The following is a 21,074-nucleotide window of genomic DNA, read 5'->3' as shown; positions in this document are numbered from 1 at the left end:
GTGTGCAGTGGTTTGCTGCCTCAGTTCCTGGTGTGCAGTGGTTTGCTGCCTCAGATCCTGGCGTGCAGTGGTTTGCTGCCTCAGATCCTGGCGTGCAGTAGTTTGTTGCCTCAGTTCCTGGTGTGCAGTGGTTTGCTGCCTCAGGTCCTGGTGTGCAGTAGTTTGTTGCCTCAGATCCTGGTGTGCAGTGATTTGCTGCCTCTGATCCTGGTGTGCAGTGGTTTGCTGCCTCAGGTCCTGGTGTGCAGTGGTTTGCTGCCTCAGGTCCTGGTGTGCAGTGGTTTGCTGCCTCAGGTCCTGGTGTGCAGTGGTTTGCTGAATCAGGTCCTGGTGTGCAGTGGTTTGCTGCCTCAGGTCCTGGTGTAGAGTAGTTTGCTGCCTCAGTTCCTGGTGTGCAGTAGTTTGCTGCCTCAGATCCTGGCGTGCAGTGGTTTGCTGCCTCAGATCCTGGCGTGCAGTGGTTTGCTGCCTCAGGTCCTGGTGTGCAGTAGTTTGTTGCCTCAGTTCCTGGTGTGCAGTGGTTTTCTGCCTCAGGTCCTGGTGTGCAGTAGTTTGCTGCCTCAGTTCCTGGTGTGCAGTGGTTTGCTGCCTCAGTTCCTGGTGTGCAGTGGTTTGCTGCCTCAGTTCCTGGTGTGCAGTGGTTTGCTGCCTCAGATCCTGGCGTGCAGTGGTTTGCTGCCTCAGATCCTGGCGTGCAGTAGTTTGTTGCCTCAGTTCCTAGTGTGCAGTGGTTTGCTGCCTCAGGTCCTGGTGTGCAGTAGTTTGCTGCCTCAGATCCTGGTGTGCTGTAGTTTGTTGCCTCAGATCCTGGTGTGCAGTGATTTGCTGCCTCTGATCCTGGTGTGCAGTGGTTTGCTGCCTCAGGTCCTGGTGTGCAGTGGTTTGCTGCCTCAGGTCCTGGTGTGCAGTGGTTTGCTGCCTCAGGTCCTGGTGTGCAGTAGTTTGCTGCCTCAGTTCCTGGTGTGCAGTGGTTTGCTGCCTCAGATCCTGGTGTGCAGTAGTTTGCTGCCTCAGATCCTGGTGTGCAGTAGTTTGCTGCCTCAGATCCTGGTGTGCAGTGATTTGCTGCCTCAGGTCCTGGTGTGCAGTGATTTGCTGCCTCAGGTCCTGGTGTGCAGTAGTTTGCTGCCTCAGGTCCTGGTGTGCAGTGGTTTGCTGCCTCAGGTCTTGGTGTGCAGTTATTTGCTGCCTCAGTTCCTGGTGTGCAGTGGTTTGCTGCCTCAGGTCCTGGTGTGCAGTAGTATTCCTGCCTCAGTTCCTGGTGTGCAGTGATTTGCTGCCTCAGATCCTGGTATGCAGTGGTTTGCTGCCTCAGGTCCTGGTGTGCAGTGATTTGCTGCCTCATGTCCTGGTGTGCAGTGATTTGCTGCCTCAAGTCCTGGTGTGCAGTAGTTTGCTGCCTCAGATCCTGGTGTGCAGTGGTTTGCTTCCTGAGGTACTGGTGTGCAGTGATTTGCTTCCTCAGGTCCTGGTGTGCAGTAGTTTGCTGCCTCAGGTCCTGGTGTGCAGTAGTTTGCTGCCTCAGATCCTGGTGTGCAGTAGTCAGCTGCCTCAGGTCCTGGTGTGCAGTGATTTGCCGCCTCAGATCCTGGTGTGCAGTGGTTTGTTGCCTCAGATCCTGGTGTGCAGTGATTTGCTGCCTCTGATCCTGGTGTACAGTGGTTTGCTGCCTCAGGTCCTGGTCTGTAGTGGTTTGCTGCCTCAGTTCCTGGTGTGCAGTGGTTTGCTGCCTCAGTTCCTTGTGTGCAGTGGTTTGCTGCCTCAGTTCCTGGTGTGCAGTGGTTTGCTGCCTCAGATCCTGGCGTGCAGTGGTTTGCTGCCTCAGATCCTGGTGTGCAGTAGTTTGTTGCCTCAGTTCCTGGTGTGCAGTGGTTTGCTGCCTCAGGTCCTGGTGTGCAGTAGTTTGCTGCCTCAGGTCCTGGTGTACAGTAGTTTGCTGCCTCAGGTCCTGGTGTGCAACAGTTTGCTGTCACAGTTCCTGGTGTGCAGAAGTTTGCTGCCTCAGGTCCTGGTGTGCAGTAATTTGCTGCCTCAGTTCCTGGTGTGCAGTAGTATGCTGCCTCAGTTCCTGTTGTGCAGTAATTTGCTGCCTCATTTCCTGGTGTGCAGTGATTTGCTGCCTCACGTCCTGGTGTGCAGTAGTTTGCTGTCTCAGATCCTAGTGTGCAGTGGTTTGCTGCCTCAGGTCCTGGTGTGCAGTGGTTTGCTGCCTCAGGTCCTGGTGTGCAGTGGTTTGCTGCCTCAGGTCCTGGTGTAGAGTAGTTTGCTGCCTCAGTTCCTGGTGTGCAGTGGTTTGCTGCCTCAGATCCTGGCGTGCAGTGGTTTGCTGCCTCAGGTCCTGGTGTGCAGTAGTTTGTTGCCTCAGTTCCTGGTGTGCAGTGGTTTTCTGCCTCAGGTCCTGGTGTGCAGTAGTTTGCTGCCTCAGTTCCTGGTGTGCAGTGGTTTGCTGCCTCAGTTCCTGGTGTGCAGTGGTTTGCTGCCTCAGTTCCTGGTGTGCAGTGGTTTGCTGCCTCAGATCCTGGCGTGCAGTGGTTTGCTGCCTCAGATCCTGGCGTGCAGTAGTTTGTTGCCTCAGTTCCTGGTGTGCAGTGGTTTGCTGCCTCAGGTCCTGGTGTGCAGTAGTTTGTTGCCTCAGATCCTGGTGTGCAGTGATTTGCTGCCTCTGATCCTGGTGTGCAGTGGTTTGCTGCCTCAGGTCCTGGTGTGCAGTGGTTTGCTGCCTCAGGTCCTGGTGTGCAGTGGTTTGCTGCCTCAGGTCCTGGTGTGCAGTGGTTTGCTGCCTCAGGTCCTGGTGTGCAGTGGTTTGCTGCCTCAGGTCCTGGTGTAGAGTAGTTTGCTGCCTCAGTTCCTGGTGTGCAGTGGTTTGCTGCCTCAGATCCTGGCGTGCAGTGGTTTGCTGCCTCAGGTCCTGGTGTGCAGTAGTTTGTTGCCTCAGTTCCTGGTGTGCAGTGGTTTTCTGCCTCAGGTCCTGGTGTGCAGTAGTTTGCTGCCTCAGTTCCTGGTGTGCAGTGGTTTGCTGCCTCAGTTCCTGGTGTGCAGTGGTTTGCTGCCTCAGTTCCTGGTGTGCAGTGGTTTGCTGCCTCAGATCCTGGCGTGCAGTGGTTTGCTGCCTCAGATCCTGGCGTGCAGTAGTTTGTTGCCTCAGTTCCTAGTGTGCAGTGGTTTGCTGCCTCAGGTCCTGGTGTGCAGTAGTTTGCTGCCTCAGATCCTGGTGTGCAGTAGTTTGTTGCCTCAGATCCTGGTGTGCAGTGATTTGCTGCCTCTGATCCTGGTGTGCATTGGTTTGCTGCCTCAGGTCCTGGTGTGCAGTGGTTTGCTGCCTCAGGTCCTGGTGTGCAGTGGTTTGCTGCCTCAGTTCCTTGTGTGCAGTGGTTTGCTGCCTCAGTTCCTGGTGTGCAGTGGTTTGCTGCCTCAGATCCTGGCGTGCAGTGGTTTGCTGCCTCAGATCCTGGTGTGCAGTAGTTTGTTGCCTCACTTCCTGGTGTGCAGTGGTTTGCTGCCTCAGGTCCTGGTGTGCAGTAGTTTGCTGCCTCAGGTCCTGGTGTACAGTAGTTTGCTGCCTCAGGTCCTGGTGTGCAACAGTTTGCTGTCACAGTTCCTGGTGTGCAGTAGTTTGCTGCCTCAGGTCCTGGTGTGCAGTAATTTGCTGCCTCAGTTCCTGGTGTGCAGTAGTTTGCTGCCTCAGTTCCTGGTGTGCAGTAATTTGCTGCCTCATTTCCTGGTGTGCAGTGATTTGCTGCCTCACGTCCTGGTGTGCAGTAGTTTGCTGCCTCAGATCCTAGTGTGCAGTGGTTTGCTGCCTCAGGTCCTGGTGTGCAGTGCTTTGCTGCCTCAGGTCCTGGTGTGCAGTGGTTTGCTGCCTCAGGTCCTGGTGTAGAGTAGTTTGCTGCCTCAGTTCCTGGTGTGCAGTGGTTTGTTGCCTCAGATCCTGGCGTGCAGTGGTTTGCTGCCTCAGGTCCTGGTGTGCAGTAATTTGTTGCCTCAGTTCCTGGTGTGCAGTGGTTTGCTGCCTCAGATCCTGGCGTGCAGTGGTTTGTTGCCTCAGGTCCTGGTGTGCAGTGGTTTGCTGCCTCAGGTCCTGGTGTGTAGTGGTTTGCTGCCTCAGTTCCTGGTGTGCAGTGGTTTGCTGCCTCAGTTCCTGGTGTGCAGTGATTTGCTGCCTTAGATCCTGGTGTGCAGTCGTTTGCAGCCTCAGGTCCTGGTGTGCAGTGGTTTGCTGCCTCAGATCCTGGTGTGCAGTGATTTGCTGCCTCAGTTCCTGGTGTGCAGTGATTGGCTGCCACAGGTCCTGGTGTGCAGTAGTTTGCTGCCTCAGGTCCTGGTGTGCATTAGTATTCCTGCCTCAGGTCCTGGTGTGCAGTGGTTTGCTGCCTCAGGTCCTGGTGTGCTGTAGTTTGCTGCCTCAGGTCCTGGTGTGCAGTGGTTTGCTGCCTCAGGTCCTGGTGTGCAGTGATTTGCTGCCTCAGGTTCTGGTGTGCAGTTATTTGCTCCCTCAGGTCGTGGTGTGCAGTAGTTTGCTGCCACAGTTCCTGGTGTGCAGTGGTTTGCTGCCTCAGTTCCTGTTGTGCAGTAGTTTGTTGCTTCAGTACCTGGTGTGCAGTGATTTGCTGCCTCAGATCCTGGTGTGTAGTGGTTTGCTGCCTAAGGTCCTGGTGTGCAGTTTTTTGCTGCCTCAGGTCCTGGTGTGCAGTAGTTTGCTGCCTGAGATCCTGGTGTGCAGTGATTTGCTGCCTGAGATCCTGGTGTGCAGTGATTTGCTGCCTCAGGTCCTGGTGTGCAGCAGTTTGCTGCCTCAGGTCCTGGTGTGCAGTGGTTTGCTGCCTCAGGTCCTGGTGTGCAGTGATTTGCTGCCTCAGGTTCTGGTGTGCAGTGATTTGCTGCCTCAGGTTCTGGTGTGCAGTAGTTTGCTGCCTCAGGTCCTGGTGTGCAGTAGTTTGCTGCCTCAGGTCCTGGTGTGCAGTGGTTTCCTGCCTCAAGTCCTGGTGTGCAGTGATTTGCTGCCTCAGTTCCTGGTTAGAGTGGTTTGCTGCCTCAGGTCCTGGTGTGCAGTAGTTTTCCGGCCTCAGGTCCTTGTGTGCAGTGATTTGGTGCCTCAGGTCCTGGTGTGCAGTAGTTTGCTGCCTCAGGTCCTGGTGTGCAGTGGTTTGCTGCCTCAGATCCTGGTGTGCAGTGGTTTGCTGCCTCAGATCCTGGTGTGCAGTGGTTTGCTGCCTCAGATCCTGGTGTGCAGTGATTTGCTGCCTCAGGTCCTGGTGTGCAGTGATTTGCTGCCTCAGGTCCTGGTGTGCAGTGATTTGCTGCCTCAGGTCCTGGGGTGCAGTGGTTTGCTGCCTCAGGTCCTGGGGTGCAGTGGTTTGCTGCCTCAGGTCCTGGCATGCAGTGATTTGCTGCCTCAGGTCCTGGTGTGCAGTGATTTGCTGACTCATTTCCTGGGTTGCATGAGTTTGTTGCCTCAGTTCCTGGGGTGCAGTGGTTTGCTGCCTCAGGTTCTGGTGTGCAGTAGTTTGCTGCCTCAGTTCCTGGGGTGCAGTGGTTTGCTGTCTCAGGTCCTTGTGTGCAGTGATTTGCTGCCTCAGGTCCTGGTGTACACTAATTTGCTGCCTCAGGTCCTGGTTTGCAGTGATTTGCTGCCTCCGTTCCTGGTGTGCAGTGGTTTGCTGTCTCAGGTCCTCGTGTGCAGTAGTTTGCTGCCTCAGGTCCTTGTGTGCAGTGATTTGCTGCCTGAAGTCCTGTTGTGCAGTGATTTCCTGCCTAAGAGTCCTGGTGTGCAGTGGTTTGCTGCTTCAGGTCCTGGTGTGAAGTGGTTTGCTGCCTCATGTCCTGGTGTGCAGTGATTTGCTGCCTCTGGTCCTGGTGTGCAGTAGTTTCCTGCCTCTAGTCCTGGTGTGCAGTAGTTTCCTGCCTCAGGTCCTGGTGTGCAGTGGTTTGCTGCCTCAGGTCCTGGTGTGCAGTGATTTGCTGCCTCAGGTACTGGTGTGCAGTGATTTGCTGCCTCAGGTCTTGGTGTACAGTGATTTGCTGCCTCAGTTCCTGGTGTGCAGTGGTTTGCTGCCTCAGGTCCTGGTGTGCAGTAGTTTGCTGCCTCAGGTCCTGGTGTGCAGTGGTTTGCTGCCTCAGGTCCTGGAGTGCAGTGATTTGCTGCCTCAGGTCCTGGTGTGCAGTGATTTGCTGCCTCATTTCCTGGGGTGCAGTAGTTTGCTGCCTCAGTTCCTGGGGTGCAGTGGTTTGCTGCCTCAGGTCTTGGTGTGCAGTTATTTGCTGCCTCAGTTCCTGGTGTGCAGTGGTTTGCTGCCTCAGGTCCTGGTGTGCAGTAGTATTCCTGCCTCAGTTCCTGGTGTGCAGTGATTTGCTGCCTCAGATCCTGGTATGCAGTGGTTTGCTGCCTCAGGTACTGGTGTGCAGTGATTTGCTGCTTCATGTCCTGGTGTGCAGTGATTTGCTGCCTCAGGTCCTGGTGTGCAGTAGTTTGCTGCCTCAGATCCTGGTGTGCAGTGGTTTGCTTCCTGAGGTACTGGTGTGCAGTGATTTGCTTCCTCAGGTCCTGGTGTGCAGTAGTTTGCTGCCTCAGGTCCTGGTGTGCAGTAGTTTGCTGCCTCAGATCCTGGTGTGCAGTAGTCAGCTGCCTCAGGTCCTGGTGTGCAGTGATTTGCCGCCTCAGATCCTGGTGTGCAGTGGTTTGTTGCCTCAGATCCTGGTGTGCAGTGATTTGCTGCCTCTGATCCTGGTGTGCAGTGGTTTGCTGCCTCAGGTCCTGGTGTGTAGTGGTTTGCTGCCTCAGTTCCTGGTGTGCAGTGGTTTGCTGCCTCAGTTCCTGGTGTGCAGTGATTTGCTGCCTTAGGTCCTGGTGTGCAGTCGTTTGCAGCCTCAGGTCCTGGTGTGCAGTGGTTTGCTGCCTCAGATCCTGGTGTGCAGTGATTTGCTGCCTCAGTTCCTGGTGTGCAGTGATTGGCTGCCACAGGTCCTGGTGTGCAGTAGTTTGCTACCTCAGTTCCTTGTGTGAAGTAGATTGCTGCCTCAGGTCCTGGTGTGCAGTAGTTTGCTGCCTCAGTTCCTGGTGTGCAGTGGTTTGCTGCCTCAGATCCTGGTGTGCAGTAGTTTGCTGCCTCAGATCCTGGTATGCAGTAGTTTGTTGCCTCAGATCCTGGTGTGCAGTGATTTGCTGCCTCTGATCCTGGTGTGCAGTGGTTTGCTGCCTTAGGTCCTGGTGTGCAGTGGTTTGCTGCCTCAGGTCCTGGTGTGCAGTGGTTTGCTGCCTCAGCTCCTTGTGTGCAGTGGTTTGCTGCCTCAGTTCCTGGTGTGCAGTGGTTTGCTGCCTCAGATCCTGGCGTGCAGTGGTTTTCCGCCTCAGGTCCTGGTGTGCAGTAGTTTGTTGCCTCAGTTTCTGGTGTGCAGTGGTTTGCTGCCTCAGGTCCTGGTGTGCAGTAGTTTGCTGCCTCAGTTCCTGGTGTGCAGTGGTTTGCTGCCTCAGATCCTGGTGTGCAGTAGTTTGCTGCCTCAGATCCTGGTGTGCAGTAGTTTGTTGCCTCAGATCCTGGTGTGCAGTGATTTGCTGCCTCTGATCCTGGTGTGCAGTGGTTTGCTGCCTCAGGTCCTGGTGTGCAGTGGTTTGCTGCCTCAGGTCCTGGTGTGCAGTGGTTTGCTGCCTCAGTTCCTTATGTGCAGTGGTTTGCTGCCTCAGTTCCTGGTGTGCAGTGGTTTGCTGCCTCAGATCCTGGCGTGCAGTGGTTTGCTGCCTCAGATCCTGGTGTGCAGTAGTTTGTTGCCTCAGTTCCTGGTGTGCAGTGGTTTGCTGCCTCAGGTCCTGGTGTGCAGTAGTTTGCTGCCTCAGGTCCTGGTGTACAGTAGTTTGCTGCCTCAGGTCCTGGTGTGCAACAGTTTGCTGTCACAGTTCCTGGTGTGCAGAAGTTTGCTGCCTCAGGTCCTGGTGTGCAGTAATTTGCTGCCTCAGTTCCTGGTGTGCAGTAGTATGCTGCCTCAGTTCCTGTTGTGCAGTAATTTGCTGCCTCATTTCCTGGTGTGCAGTGATTTGCTGCCTCACGTCCTGGTGTGCAGTAGTTTGCTGTCTCAGATCCTAGTGTGCAGTGGTTTGCTGCCTCAGGTCCTGGTGTGCAGTGGTTTGCTGCCTCAGGTCCTGGTGTGCAGTGGTTTGCTGCCTCAGGTCCTGGTGTACAGTAGTTTGCTGCCTCAGTTCCTGGTGTGCAGTGGTTTGCTGCCTCAGATCCTGGCGTGCAGTGGTTTGCTGCCTCAGGTCCTTGTGTGCAGTAGTTTGTTGCCTCAGTTCCTGGTGTGCAGTGGTTTTCTGCCTCAGGTCCTGGTGTGCAGTAGTTTGCTGCCTCAGTTCCTGGTGTGCAGTGGTTTGCTGCCTCAGTTCCTGGTGTGCAGTGGTTTGCTGCCTCAGTTCCTGGTGTGCAGTGGTTTGCTGCCTCAGATCCTGGCGTGCAGTGGTTTGCTGCCTCAGATCCTGGCGTGCAGTAGTTTGTTGCCTCAGTTCCTGGTGTGCAGTGGTTTGCTGCCTCAGGTCCTGGTGTGCAGTAGTTTGTTGCCTCAGATCCTGGTGTGCAGTGATTTGCTGCCTCTGATCCTGGTGTGCAGTGGTTTGCTGCCTCAGGTCCTGGTGTGCAGTGGTTTGCTGCCTCAGGTCCTGGTGTGCAGTGGTTTGCTGCCTCAGGTCCTGGTGTGCAGTGGTTTGCTGAATCAGGTCCTGGTGTGCAGTGGTTTGCTGCCTCAGGTCCTGGTGTAGAGTAGTTTGCTGCCTCAGTTCCTGGTGTGCAGTAGTTTGCTGCCTCAGATCCTGGCGTGCAGTGGTTTGCTGCCTCAGATCCTGGCGTGCAGTGGTTTGCTGCCTCAGGTCCTGGTGTGCAGTAGTTTGTTGCCTCAGTTCCTGGTGTGCAGTGGTTTTCTGCCTCAGGTCCTGGTGTGCAGTAGTTTGCTGCCTCAGTTCCTGGTGTGCAGTGGTTTGCTGCCTCAGTTCCTGGTGTGCAGTGGTTTGCTGCCTCAGTTCCTGGTGTGCAGTGGTTTGCTGCCTCAGATCCTGGCGTGCAGTGGTTTGCTGCCTCAGATCCTGGCGTGCAGTAGTTTGTTGCCTCAGTTCCTAGTGTGCAGTGGTTTGCTGCCTCAGGTCCTGGTGTGCAGTAGTTTGCTGCCTCAGATCCTGGTGTGCTGTAGTTTGTTGCCTCAGATCCTGGTGTGCAGTGATTTGCTGCCTCTGATCCTGGTGTGCAGTGGTTTGCTGCCTCAGGTCCTGGTGTGCAGTGGTTTGCTGCCTCAGGTCCTGGTGTGCAGTGGTTTGCTGCCTCAGGTCCTGGTGTGCAGTAGTTTGCTGCCTCAGTTCCTGGTGTGCAGTGGTTTGCTGCCTCAGATCCTGGTGTGCAGTAGTTTGCTGCCTCAGATCCTGGTGTGCAGTAGTTTGCTGCCTCAGATCCTGGTGTGCAGTGATTTGCTGCCTCAGGTCCTGGTGTGCAGTGATTTGCTGCCTCAGGTCCTGGTGTGCAGTAGTTTGCTGCCTCAGGTCCTGGTGTGCAGTGGTTTGCTGCCTCAGGTCTTGGTGTGCAGTTATTTGCTGCCTCAGTTCCTGGTGTGCAGTGGTTTGCTGCCTCAGGTCCTGGTGTGCAGTAGTATTCCTGCCTCAGTTCCTGGTGTGCAGTGATTTGCTGCCTCAGATCCTGGTATGCAGTGGTTTGCTGCCTCAGGTCCTGGTGTGCAGTGATTTGCTGCCTCATGTCCTGGTGTGCAGTGATTTGCTGCCTCAAGTCCTGGTGTGCAGTAGTTTGCTGCCTCAGATCCTGGTGTGCAGTGGTTTGCTTCCTGAGGTACTGGTGTGCAGTGATTTGCTTCCTCAGGTCCTGGTGTGCAGTAGTTTGCTGCCTCAGGTCCTGGTGTGCAGTAGTTTGCTGCCTCAGATCCTGGTGTGCAGTAGTCAGCTGCCTCAGGTCCTGGTGTGCAGTGATTTGCCGCCTCAGATCCTGGTGTGCAGTGGTTTGTTGCCTCAGATCCTGGTGTGCAGTGATTTGCTGCCTCTGATCCTGGTGTACAGTGGTTTGCTGCCTCAGGTCCTGGTCTGTAGTGGTTTGCTGCCTCAGTTCCTGGTGTGCAGTGGTTTGCTGCCTCAGTTCCTTGTGTGCAGTGGTTTGCTGCCTCAGTTCCTGGTGTGCAGTGGTTTGCTGCCTCAGATCCTGGCGTGCAGTGGTTTGCTGCCTCAGATCCTGGTGTGCAGTAGTTTGTTGCCTCAGTTCCTGGTGTGCAGTGGTTTGCTGCCTCAGGTCCTGGTGTGCAGTAGTTTGCTGCCTCAGGTCCTGGTGTACAGTAGTTTGCTGCCTCAGGTCCTGGTGTGCAACAGTTTGCTGTCACAGTTCCTGGTGTGCAGAAGTTTGCTGCCTCAGGTCCTGGTGTGCAGTAATTTGCTGCCTCAGTTCCTGGTGTGCAGTAGTATGCTGCCTCAGTTCCTGTTGTGCAGTAATTTGCTGCCTCATTTCCTGGTGTGCAGTGATTTGCTGCCTCACGTCCTGGTGTGCAGTAGTTTGCTGTCTCAGATCCTAGTGTGCAGTGGTTTGCTGCCTCAGGTCCTGGTGTGCAGTGGTTTGCTGCCTCAGGTCCTGGTGTGCAGTGGTTTGCTGCCTCAGGTCCTGGTGTAGAGTAGTTTGCTGCCTCAGTTCCTGGTGTGCAGTGGTTTGCTGCCTCAGATCCTGGCGTGCAGTGGTTTGCTGCCTCAGGTCCTGGTGTGCAGTAGTTTGTTGCCTCAGTTCCTGGTGTGCAGTGGTTTTCTGCCTCAGGTCCTGGTGTGCAGTAGTTTGCTGCCTCAGTTCCTGGTGTGCAGTGGTTTGCTGCCTCAGTTCCTGGTGTGCAGTGGTTTGCTGCCTCAGTTCCTGGTGTGCAGTGGTTTGCTGCCTCAGATCCTGGCGTGCAGTGGTTTGCTGCCTCAGATCCTGGCGTGCAGTAGTTTGTTGCCTCAGTTCCTGGTGTGCAGTGGTTTGCTGCCTCAGGTCCTGGTGTGCAGTAGTTTGTTGCCTCAGATCCTGGTGTGCAGTGATTTGCTGCCTCTGATCCTGGTGTGCAGTGGTTTGCTGCCTCAGGTCCTGGTGTGCAGTGGTTTGCTGCCTCAGGTCCTGGTGTGCAGTGGTTTGCTGCCTCAGGTCCTGGTGTGCAGTGGTTTGCTGCCTCAGGTCCTGGTGTGCAGTGGTTTGCTGCCTCAGGTCCTGGTGTAGAGTAGTTTGCTGCCTCAGTTCCTGGTGTGCAGTGGTTTGCTGCCTCAGATCCTGGCGTGCAGTGGTTTGCTGCCTCAGGTCCTGGTGTGCAGTAGTTTGTTGCCTCAGTTCCTGGTGTGCAGTGGTTTTCTGCCTCAGGTCCTGGTGTGCAGTAGTTTGCTGCCTCAGTTCCTGGTGTGCAGTGGTTTGCTGCCTCAGTTCCTGGTGTGCAGTGGTTTGCTGCCTCAGTTCCTGGTGTGCAGTGGTTTGCTGCCTCAGATCCTGGCGTGCAGTGGTTTGCTGCCTCAGATCCTGGCGTGCAGTAGTTTGTTGCCTCAGTTCCTAGTGTGCAGTGGTTTGCTGCCTCAGGTCCTGGTGTGCAGTAGTTTGCTGCCTCAGATCCTGGTGTGCAGTAGTTTGTTGCCTCAGATCCTGGTGTGCAGTGATTTGCTGCCTCTGATCCTGGTGTGCATTGGTTTGCTGCCTCAGGTCCTGGTGTGCAGTGGTTTGCTGCCTCAGGTCCTGGTGTGCAGTGGTTTGCTGCCTCAGTTCCTTGTGTGCAGTGGTTTGCTGCCTCAGTTCCTGGTGTGCAGTGGTTTGCTGCCTCAGATCCTGGCGTGCAGTGGTTTGCTGCCTCAGATCCTGGTGTGCAGTAGTTTGTTGCCTCACTTCCTGGTGTGCAGTGGTTTGCTGCCTCAGGTCCTGGTGTGCAGTAGTTTGCTGCCTCAGGTCCTGGTGTACAGTAGTTTGCTGCCTCAGGTCCTGGTGTGCAACAGTTTGCTGTCACAGTTCCTGGTGTGCAGTAGTTTGCTGCCTCAGGTCCTGGTGTGCAGTAATTTGCTGCCTCAGTTCCTGGTGTGCAGTAGTTTGCTGCCTCAGTTCCTGGTGTGCAGTAATTTGCTGCCTCATTTCCTGGTGTGCAGTGATTTGCTGCCTCACGTCCTGGTGTGCAGTAGTTTGCTGCCTCAGATCCTAGTGTGCAGTGGTTTGCTGCCTCAGGTCCTGGTGTGCAGTGCTTTGCTGCCTCAGGTCCTGGTGTGCAGTGGTTTGCTGCCTCAGGTCCTGGTGTAGAGTAGTTTGCTGCCTCAGTTCCTGGTGTGCAGTGGTTTGTTGCCTCAGATCCTGGCGTGCAGTGGTTTGCTGCCTCAGGTCCTGGTGTGCAGTAATTTGTTGCCTCAGTTCCTGGTGTGCAGTGGTTTGCTGCCTCAGATCCTGGCGTGCAGTGGTTTGTTGCCTCAGGTCCTGGTGTGCAGTGGTTTGCTGCCTCAGGTCCTGGTGTGTAGTGGTTTGCTGCCTCAGTTCCTGGTGTGCAGTGGTTTGCTGCCTCAGTTCCTGGTGTGCAGTGATTTGCTGCCTTAGATCCTGGTGTGCAGTCGTTTGCAGCCTCAGGTCCTGGTGTGCAGTGGTTTGCTGCCTCAGATCCTGGTGTGCAGTGATTTGCTGCCTCAGTTCCTGGTGTGCAGTGATTGGCTGCCACAGGTCCTGGTGTGCAGTAGTTTGCTGCCTCAGGTCCTGGTGTGCATTAGTATTCCTGCCTCAGGTCCTGGTGTGCAGTGGTTTGCTGCCTCAGGTCCTGGTGTGCTGTAGTTTGCTGCCTCAGGTCCTGGTGTGCAGTGGTTTGCTGCCTCAGGTCCTGGTGTGCAGTGATTTGCTGCCTCAGGTTCTGGTGTGCAGTTATTTGCTCCCTCAGGTCGTGGTGTGCAGTAGTTTGCTGCCACAGTTCCTGGTGTGCAGTGGTTTGCTGCCTCAGTTCCTGTTGTGCAGTAGTTTGTTGCTTCAGTACCTGGTGTGCAGTGATTTGCTGCCTCAGATCCTGGTGTGTAGTGGTTTGCTGCCTAAGGTCCTGGTGTGCAGTTTTTTGCTGCCTCAGGTCCTGGTGTGCAGTAGTTTGCTGCCTGAGATCCTGGTGTGCAGTGATTTGCTGCCTGAGATCCTGGTGTGCAGTGATTTGCTGCCTCAGGTCCTGGTGTGCAGCAGTTTGCTGCCTCAGGTCCTGGTGTGCAGTGGTTTGCTGCCTCAGGTCCTGGTGTGCAGTGATTTGCTGCCTCAGGTTCTGGTGTGCAGTGATTTGCTGCCTCAGGTTCTGGTGTGCAGTAGTTTGCTGCCTCAGGTCCTGGTGTGCAGTAGTTTGCTGCCTCAGGTCCTGGTGTGCAGTGGTTTCCTGCCTCAAGTCCTGGTGTGCAGTGATTTGCTGCCTCAGTTCCTGGTTAGAGTGGTTTGCTGCCTCAGGTCCTGGTGTGCAGTAGTTTTCCGGCCTCAGGTCCTTGTGTGCAGTGATTTGGTGCCTCAGGTCCTGGTGTGCAGTAGTTTGCTGCCTCAGGTCCTGGTGTGCAGTGGTTTGCTGCCTCAGATCCTGGTGTGCAGTGGTTTGCTGCCTCAGATCCTGGTGTGCAGTGGTTTGCTGCCTCAGATCCTGGTGTGCAGTGATTTGCTGCCTCAGGTCCTGGTGTGCAGTGATTTGCTGCCTCAGGTCCTGGTGTGCAGTGATTTGCTGCCTCAGGTCCTGGGGTGCAGTGGTTTGCTGCCTCAGGTCCTGGGGTGCAGTGGTTTGCTGCCTCAGGTCCTGGCATGCAGTGATTTGCTGCCTCAGGTCCTGGTGTGCAGTGATTTGCTGACTCATTTCCTGGGTTGCATGAGTTTGTTGCCTCAGTTCCTGGGGTGCAGTGGTTTGCTGCCTCAGGTTCTGGTGTGCAGTAGTTTGCTGCCTCAGTTCCTGGGGTGCAGTGGTTTGCTGTCTCAGGTCCTTGTGTGCAGTGATTTGCTGCCTCAGGTCCTGGTGTACACTAATTTGCTGCCTCAGGTCCTGGTTTGCAGTGATTTGCTGCCTCCGTTCCTGGTGTGCAGTGGTTTGCTGTCTCAGGTCCTCGTGTGCAGTAGTTTGCTGCCTCAGGTCCTTGTGTGCAGTGATTTGCTGCCTGAAGTCCTGTTGTGCAGTGATTTCCTGCCTAAGAGTCCTGGTGTGCAGTGGTTTGCTGCTTCAGGTCCTGGTGTGAAGTGGTTTGCTGCCTCATGTCCTGGTGTGCAGTGATTTGCTGCCTCTGGTCCTGGTGTGCAGTAGTTTCCTGCCTCTAGTCCTGGTGTGCAGTAGTTTCCTGCCTCAGGTCCTGGTGTGCAGTGGTTTGCTGCCTCAGGTCCTGGTGTGCAGTGATTTGCTGCCTCAGGTACTGGTGTGCAGTGATTTGCTGCCTCAGGTCTTGGTGTACAGTGATTTGCTGCCTCAGTTCCTGGTGTGCAGTGGTTTGCTGCCTCAGGTCCTGGTGTGCAGTAGTTTGCTGCCTCAGGTCCTGGTGTGCAGTGGTTTGCTGCCTCAGGTCCTGGAGTGCAGTGATTTGCTGCCTCAGGTCCTGGTGTGCAGTGATTTGCTGCCTCATTTCCTGGGGTGCAGTAGTTTGCTGCCTCAGTTCCTGGGGTGCAGTGGTTTGCTGCCACAGGTTCTGGTGTGCAGTAGTTTGCTGCCTCAGTTCCTGGGGTGCAGTGGTTTGCTGCCTCAGGTCCTGGTGTGCAGTGATTTGCTGCCTCAGTTCCTGGTGTGCAATGGTTTGCTGCCTCAGGTCCTGGTGTGCAGTAGTTTGTTGCCTCAGTTCCTGGTGTGCAGTGATTTGCTGCCTCAGATCCTGGTGTGCAGTGATTTGCTGTCTCAGGTCCTGGTGTGCAGTAGTTTGCTGCCTCAGATCCTGGTGTGCAGTGATTTGCTGCCTCAGGTCTTGGTGTGCAGTAGTTTGCTGCCTCAGGTCCTGGTGTGCAGTGGTTTGCTGCCTCAGGTCCTGGTGTGCAGTGATTTGCTGCCTCAGGTCCTGGTGTGCAGTGATTTGCTGCCTCAGGTCCTGGTGTGCAGTGATTTGCTGCCTCAGGTCCTGGTGTGCAGTGATTTGCTGCCTCAGGTCCTGGTGTGCAGTAGTTTGCTGCCTCAGGTCCTGGTGTGCAGTGGTTTGCTGCCTCAGGTCTTGGTGTGCAGTTATTTGCTGCCTCAGTTCCTGGTGTGCAGTGGTTTGCTGCCTCAGGTCCTGGTGTGCAGTAGTATTCCTGCCTCAGTTCCTGGTGTGCAGTGATTTGCTGCCTCAGATCCTGGTATGCAGTGGTTTGCTGCCTCAGGTCCTGGTGTGCAGTAGTTTGCTGCCTCATATCCTGGTGTGCAGTGGTTTGCTTCCTGAGGTACTGGTGTGCAGTGATTTGCTTCCTCAGGTCCTGGTGTGCAGTAGTTTGCTGCCTCAGGTCCTGGTGTGCAGTAGTTTGCTGCCTCAGATCCTGGTGTGCAGTAGTTAGCTGCCTCAGGTCCTGGTGTGCAGTGATTTGCCGCCTCAGATCCTGGTGTGCAGTGGTTTGTTGCCTCAGATTCTGGTGTGCAGTGATTTGCTGCCTCTGATCCTGGTGTGCAGTGGTTTGCTGCCTCAGGTCCTGGTGTGTAGTGGTTTGCTGCCTCAGTTCCTGGTGTGCAGTGGTTTGCTGCCTCAGTTCCTGGTGTGCAGTGATTTGCTGCCTTAGGTCCTGGTGCGCAGTCGTTTGCAGCCTCAGGTCCTGGTGTGCAGTGGTTTGCTGCCTCAGATCCTGGTGTGCAGTGATTTGCTACCTCAGTTCCTGGTGTGCAGTGATTGGCTGCCACAGGTCCTGGTGTGCAGTAGTTTGCTGCCTCAGTTCCTGGTGTGAAGTAGATTGCTGCCTCAGGTCCTGGTGTGCAGTAGTTTGCTGCCTCAGTTCCTGGTGTGCAGTGGTTTGCTGCCTCAGATCCTGGTGTGCAGTAGTTTGCTGCCTCAGATCCTGGTATGCAGTAGTTTGTTACCTCAGATCCTGGTGTGCAGTGATTTGCTGCCTTAGATCCTGGTGTGCAGGGGTTTGCTGCCTCAGGTCCTGGTGTGCAGTGGTTTGCTGCCTCAGGTCCTGGTGTGCAGTGGTTTGCTGCCTCAGTTCCTTGTGTGCAGTGGTTTGCTGCCTCAGTTCCTGGTGTGCAGTGGTTTGCTGCCTCAGATTCTGGCGTGCAGTGGTTTGCTGCCTCAGGTCCTGGTGTGCAGTAGTTTGCTGCCTCAGTTTCTGGTGTGCAGTCGTTTGCTGCCTCAGGTCCTGGTGTGCTGTAGTTTGCTGCCTCAGTTCCTGGTGTGCAGTGGTTTGCTGCCTCAGATCCTGGTGTGCAGTAGTTTGCTGCCTCAGATCCTGGTGTGCAGTGATTTGCTGCCTCAGGTCCTGGTGTGCAGTGATTTGCTGCCTCAGGTCCTGGTGTGCAGTAGTTTGCTGCCTCAGGTCCTGGTGTGCAGTGGTTTGCTGCCTCAGGTCTTGGTGTGCAGTTATTTGCTGCCTCAGTTCCCGTTGTGCAGTGGTTTGCTGCCTCAGGTCCTGGTGTGCAGTAGTATTCCTGCCTCAGTTCCTGGTGTGCAGTAATTTGCTGCCTCAGATCCTGGTATGCAGTGGTTTGCTGCCTCAGGTACTGGTGTGCAGTGATTTGCTGCCTCATGTCCTGGTGTGCAGTGATTTGCTGCCTCAGGTCCTGGTGTGCAGTAGTTTGCTGCCTCAGATCCTGGTGTGCAGTGGTTTGCTTCCTGAGGTACTGGTGTGCAGTGATTTGCTTCCTCAGGTCCTGGTGTGCAGTAGTTTGCTGCCTCAGGTCCTGGTGTGCAGTAGTTTGCTGCCTCAGATCCTGGTGTGCAGTAGTTAGCTGCCTCAGATCCTGGTGTGCAGTGATTTGCCGCCTCAGATCCTGGTGTGCAGTGGTTTGTTGCCTCAGATCCTGGTGTGCAGTGATTTGCTGCCTCTGATCCTGGTGTGCAGTGGTTTGCTGCCTCAGGTCCTGGTGTGTAGTGGTTTGCTGCCTCAGTTCCTGGTGTGCAGTGGTTTGCTGCCTCAGTTCCTGGTGTGCAGTGATTTGCTGCCTTAGGTCCTGGTGTGCAGTCGTTTGCAGCCTCAGGTCCTGTTGTGCAGTGGTTTGCTGCCTCAGATCCTGGTGTGCAGTGATTTGCTGCCTCAGTTCCTGGTGTGCAGTGATTGGCTGCCACAGGTCCTGGTGTGCAGTAGTTTGCTGCCTCAGTTCCTGGTGTGAAGTAGATTGCTGCCTCAGGTCCTGGTGTGCAGTAGTTTGCTGCCTCAGTTCCTGGTGTGCAGTGGTTTGCTGCCTCAGATCCTGGTGTGCAGTAGTTTGCTGCCTCAGATCCTGGTATGCAGTAGTTTGTTGCCTCAGATCCTGGTGTGCAGTGATTTGCTGCCTCTGATCCTGGTGTGCAGTGGTTTGCTGCCTCAGGTCCTGGTGTGCAGTGGTTTGCTGCCTCAGGTCCTGGTGTGCAGTGGTTTGCTGCCTCAGCTCCTTGTGTGCAGTGGTTTGCTGCCTCAGTTCCTGGTGTGCAGTGGTTTGCTGCCTCAGATCCTGGCGTGCAGTGGTTTGCTGCCTCAGGTCCTGGTGTGCAGTAGTTTGTTGCCTCAGTTTCTGGTGTGCAGTGGTTTGCTGCCTCAGGTCCTGGTGTGCAGTAGTTTGCTGCCTCAGTTCCTGGTGTGCAGTGGTTTGCTGCCTCAGATCCTGGTGTGCAGTAGTTTGCTGCCTCAGATCCTGGTGTGCAGTAGTTTGTTGCCTCAGATCCTGGTGTGCAGTGATTTGCTGCCTCTGATCCTGGTGTGAAGTGGTTTGCTGCCTCAGGTCCTGGTGTGCAGTGGTTTGCTGCCTCAGGTCCTGGTGTGCAGTGGTTTGCTGCCTCAGTTCCTTGTGTGCAGTGGTTTGCTGCCTCAGTTCCTGGTGTGCAGTGGTTTGCTGCCTCAGATCCTGGCGTGCAGTGTTTTGCTGCCTCAGATCCTGGTGTGCAGTAGTTTGTTGCCTCAGTTCCTGGTGTGCAGTGGTTTGCTGCCTCAGGTCCTGGTGTGCAGTAGTTTGCTGCCTCAGGTCCTGGTGTACAGTAGTTTGCTGCCTCAGGTCCTGGTGTGCAACAGTTTGCTGTCACAGTTCCTGGTGTGCAGTAGTTTGCTGCCTCAGTTCCTGGTGTGCAGTAATTTGCTGCCTCATTTCCTGGTGTGCAGTGATTTGCTGCCTCAGGTCCTGGTGTGCAGTGGTTTGCTGCCTCAGGTCCTGGTGTAGAGTAGTTTGCTGCCTCAGTTCCTGGTGTGCAGTGGTTTGCTGCCTCAGATCATGGCGTGCAGTGGTTTGCTGCCTCAGGTCCTGGTGTGCAGTAGTTTGTTGCCTCAGTTCCTGGTGTGCAGTGGTTTTCTGCCTCAGGTCCTGGTGTGCAGTAATTTGCTGCCTCATTTCCTGGTGTGCAGTGATTTGCTGCCTCACGTCCTGGTGTGCAGTAGTTTGCTGCCTCAGATCCTAGTGTGCAGTGGTTTGCTGCCTCAGGTCCTGGTGTGCAGTGGTTTGCTGCCTCAGGTCCTGGTGTGCAGTGGTTTGCTGCCTCAGGTCCTGGTGTAGAGTAGTTTGCTGCCTCAGTTCCTGGTGTGCAGTGGTTTGCTGCCTCAGATCCTGGCGTGCAGTGGTTTGCTGCCTCAGGTCCTGGTGTGCAGTAGTTTGTTGCCTCAGTTCCTGGTGTGCAGTGGTTTTCTGCCTCAGGTCCTGGTGTGCAGTGGTTTGCTGCCTCAGGTCCTGGTGTGCAGTAGTTTGTTGCCTCAGTTCCTGGTGTGCAGTAGTTTGCTGCCTCAGTTCCTGGTGTGCAGTGGTTTGCTGCCTCAGTTCCTGGTGTGCAGTGGTTTGCTGCCTCAGTTCCTGGTGTGCAGTGGTTTGCTGCCTCAGATCCTGGCGTGCAGTGGTTTGCTGCCTCAGATCCTGGCGTGCAGTAGTTTGTTGCCTCAGTTCCTGGTGTGCAGTGGTTTGCTGCCTCAGGTCCTGGTGTGCAGTAGTTTGCTGCCTCAGATCCTGGTGTGCAGTAGTTTGTTGCCTCAGATCCTGGTGTGCAGTGATTTGCTGCCTCTGATCCTGGTGTGCAGTGGTTTGCTGCCTCAGGTCCTGGTGTGCAGTGGTTTGCTGCCTCAGGTCCTTGTGTGCAGTGGTTTGCTGCCTCAGTTCCTTGTGTGCAGTGGTTTGCTGCCTCAGTTCCTGGTGTGCAGTAGTTTGCTGCCTCAGATCCTGGCGTGCAGTGGTTTGCTGCCTCAGATCCTGGTGTGCAGTAGTTTGTTGCCTCAGTTCCTGGTGTGCAGTGGTTTGCTGCCTCAGGTCCTGGTGTGCAGTAGTTTGCTGCCTCAGGTCCTGGTGTACAGTAGTTTGCTGCCTCAGGTCCTGGTGTGCAACAGTTTGCTGTCACAATTCCTGGTGTGCAGTAGTTTGCTGCCTCAGGTCCTGGTGTGCAGTAATTTGCTGCCTCAGTTCCTGGTGTGCAGTAGTTTGCTGCCTCAGTTCCTGGTGTGCAGTAATTTGCTGCCTCATTTCCTGGTGTGCAGTGATTTGCTGCCTCACGTCCTGGTGTGCAGTAGTTTGCTGCCTCAGATCCTAGTGTGCAGTGGTTTGCTGCCTCAGGTCCTGGTGTGCAGTGGTTTGCTGCCTCAAGTCCTGGTGTGCAGTGGTTTGCTGCCTCAGGTCCTGGTGTAGAGTAGTTTGCTGCCTCAGTTCCTGGTGTGCAGTGGTTTGCTGCCTCAGATCCTGGCGTGCAGTTGTTTGCTGCCTCAGGTCCTGGTGTGCAGTAGTTTGTTGCCTCAGTTACTGGTGTGCAGTGGTTTTCTGCCTCAGGTCCTGGTGTGCAGTAGTTTGCTGCCTCAGTTCCTGGTGTGCAGTGGTTTGCTGCCTCAGTTCCTGGTGTGCAGTGGTTTGCTGCCTCAGTTCCTGGTGTGCAGTGGTTTGCTGCCTCAGATCCTGGCGTGCAGTGGTTTGCTGCCTCAGATCCTGGCGTGCAGTAGTTTGTTGCCTCAGTTCCTGGTGTGCAGTGGTTTGCTGCCTCAGATCCTGGCGTGCAGTGGTTTGCTGCCTCAGGTCCTGGTGTGCAGTAGTTTGTTGCCTCAGTTCCTGGTGTGCAGTGGTTTGCTGCCTCAGGTCCTGGTGTGCAGTAGCTTGCTGCCTCAGTTACTGGTGTGCAGTGGTTTGCTGCCTCAGATCCTGGTGTGCAGTAGTTTGTTGCCTCAGGTCCTGGTGTGCAGTGATTTGCTGCCTGTGATCCTGGTGTGCAGTGGTTTGCTGCCTCAGGTCCTGGTGTGCAGTGGTTTGCTGCCTCAGGTCCTGGTGTGCAGTGGTTTGCTGCCTCAGTTCCTATTGTGCAGTGGTTTGCTGCCTCAGTTCCTGGTGTGCAGTGTTTTGCTGCCTCAGATTCTGGCGTGCAGTGGTTTGCTGCCTCAGGTCCTGGTGTGCAGTAGTTTGTTGCCTCAGTTCCTGGTGTGCAGTGGTTTGCTGCCTCTGGTCCTGGTGTGCAGTAGTTTGCTGCCTCAGGTCCTGGTGTGCAACAGTTTGCTGCCACAGTTCCTGGTGTGCAGTAGTTTGCTGCCTCAGGTCCTGGTGTGCAGTAATTTGCTGCCTCAGGTCCTGGTGTGCAGTAGTTTGCTGCCTCAGTTCCTGGTGTGCAGTAATTTGCTGCCTCATTTCCTGGTGTGCAGTGATTTGCTACCTCACGTCCTGGTGTGCAGTAGTTTGCTGCCTCAGATCCTAGTGTGCAGTGGTTTGCTGCTTCAGGTCCTGGTGTGCAGAGGTTTGCTGCCTCAGGTCCTGGTGTACAGTGGTTTGCTGCCTCAGGTCCTGGTGTAGAGTAGTTTGCTGCCTCAGTTCCTAGTGTGCAGTGGTTTGCTGCCTCAGATCCTGGCGTGCAGTGGTTTGCTGCCTCAGGTCCTGGTGTGCAGTAGTTTGTTGCCTCAGTTTCTGGTGTGCAGTGGTTTGCTGCCTCAGGTCCTGGTGTGCAGTAGTTTGCTGCCTCAGTTCCTGGTGTGCAGTGGTTTGCTGCCTCAGTTCCTGGTGTGCAGTGGTTTGCTGCCTCAGTTCCTGGTGTGCAGTGGTTTGCTGCCTCAGATCCTGGCGTG

Source organism: Phyllobates terribilis, unplaced genomic scaffold, assembly GCF_046119375.1.
Source record: "Phyllobates terribilis strain yellow unplaced genomic scaffold, ASM4611937v1 Scaffold_3__8_contigs__length_932513732, whole genome shotgun sequence".
NCBI lineage: Eukaryota > Metazoa > Chordata > Amphibia > Anura > Dendrobatidae > Phyllobates > Phyllobates terribilis.
Note: the sequence above shows the minus strand (reverse complement) of the source record.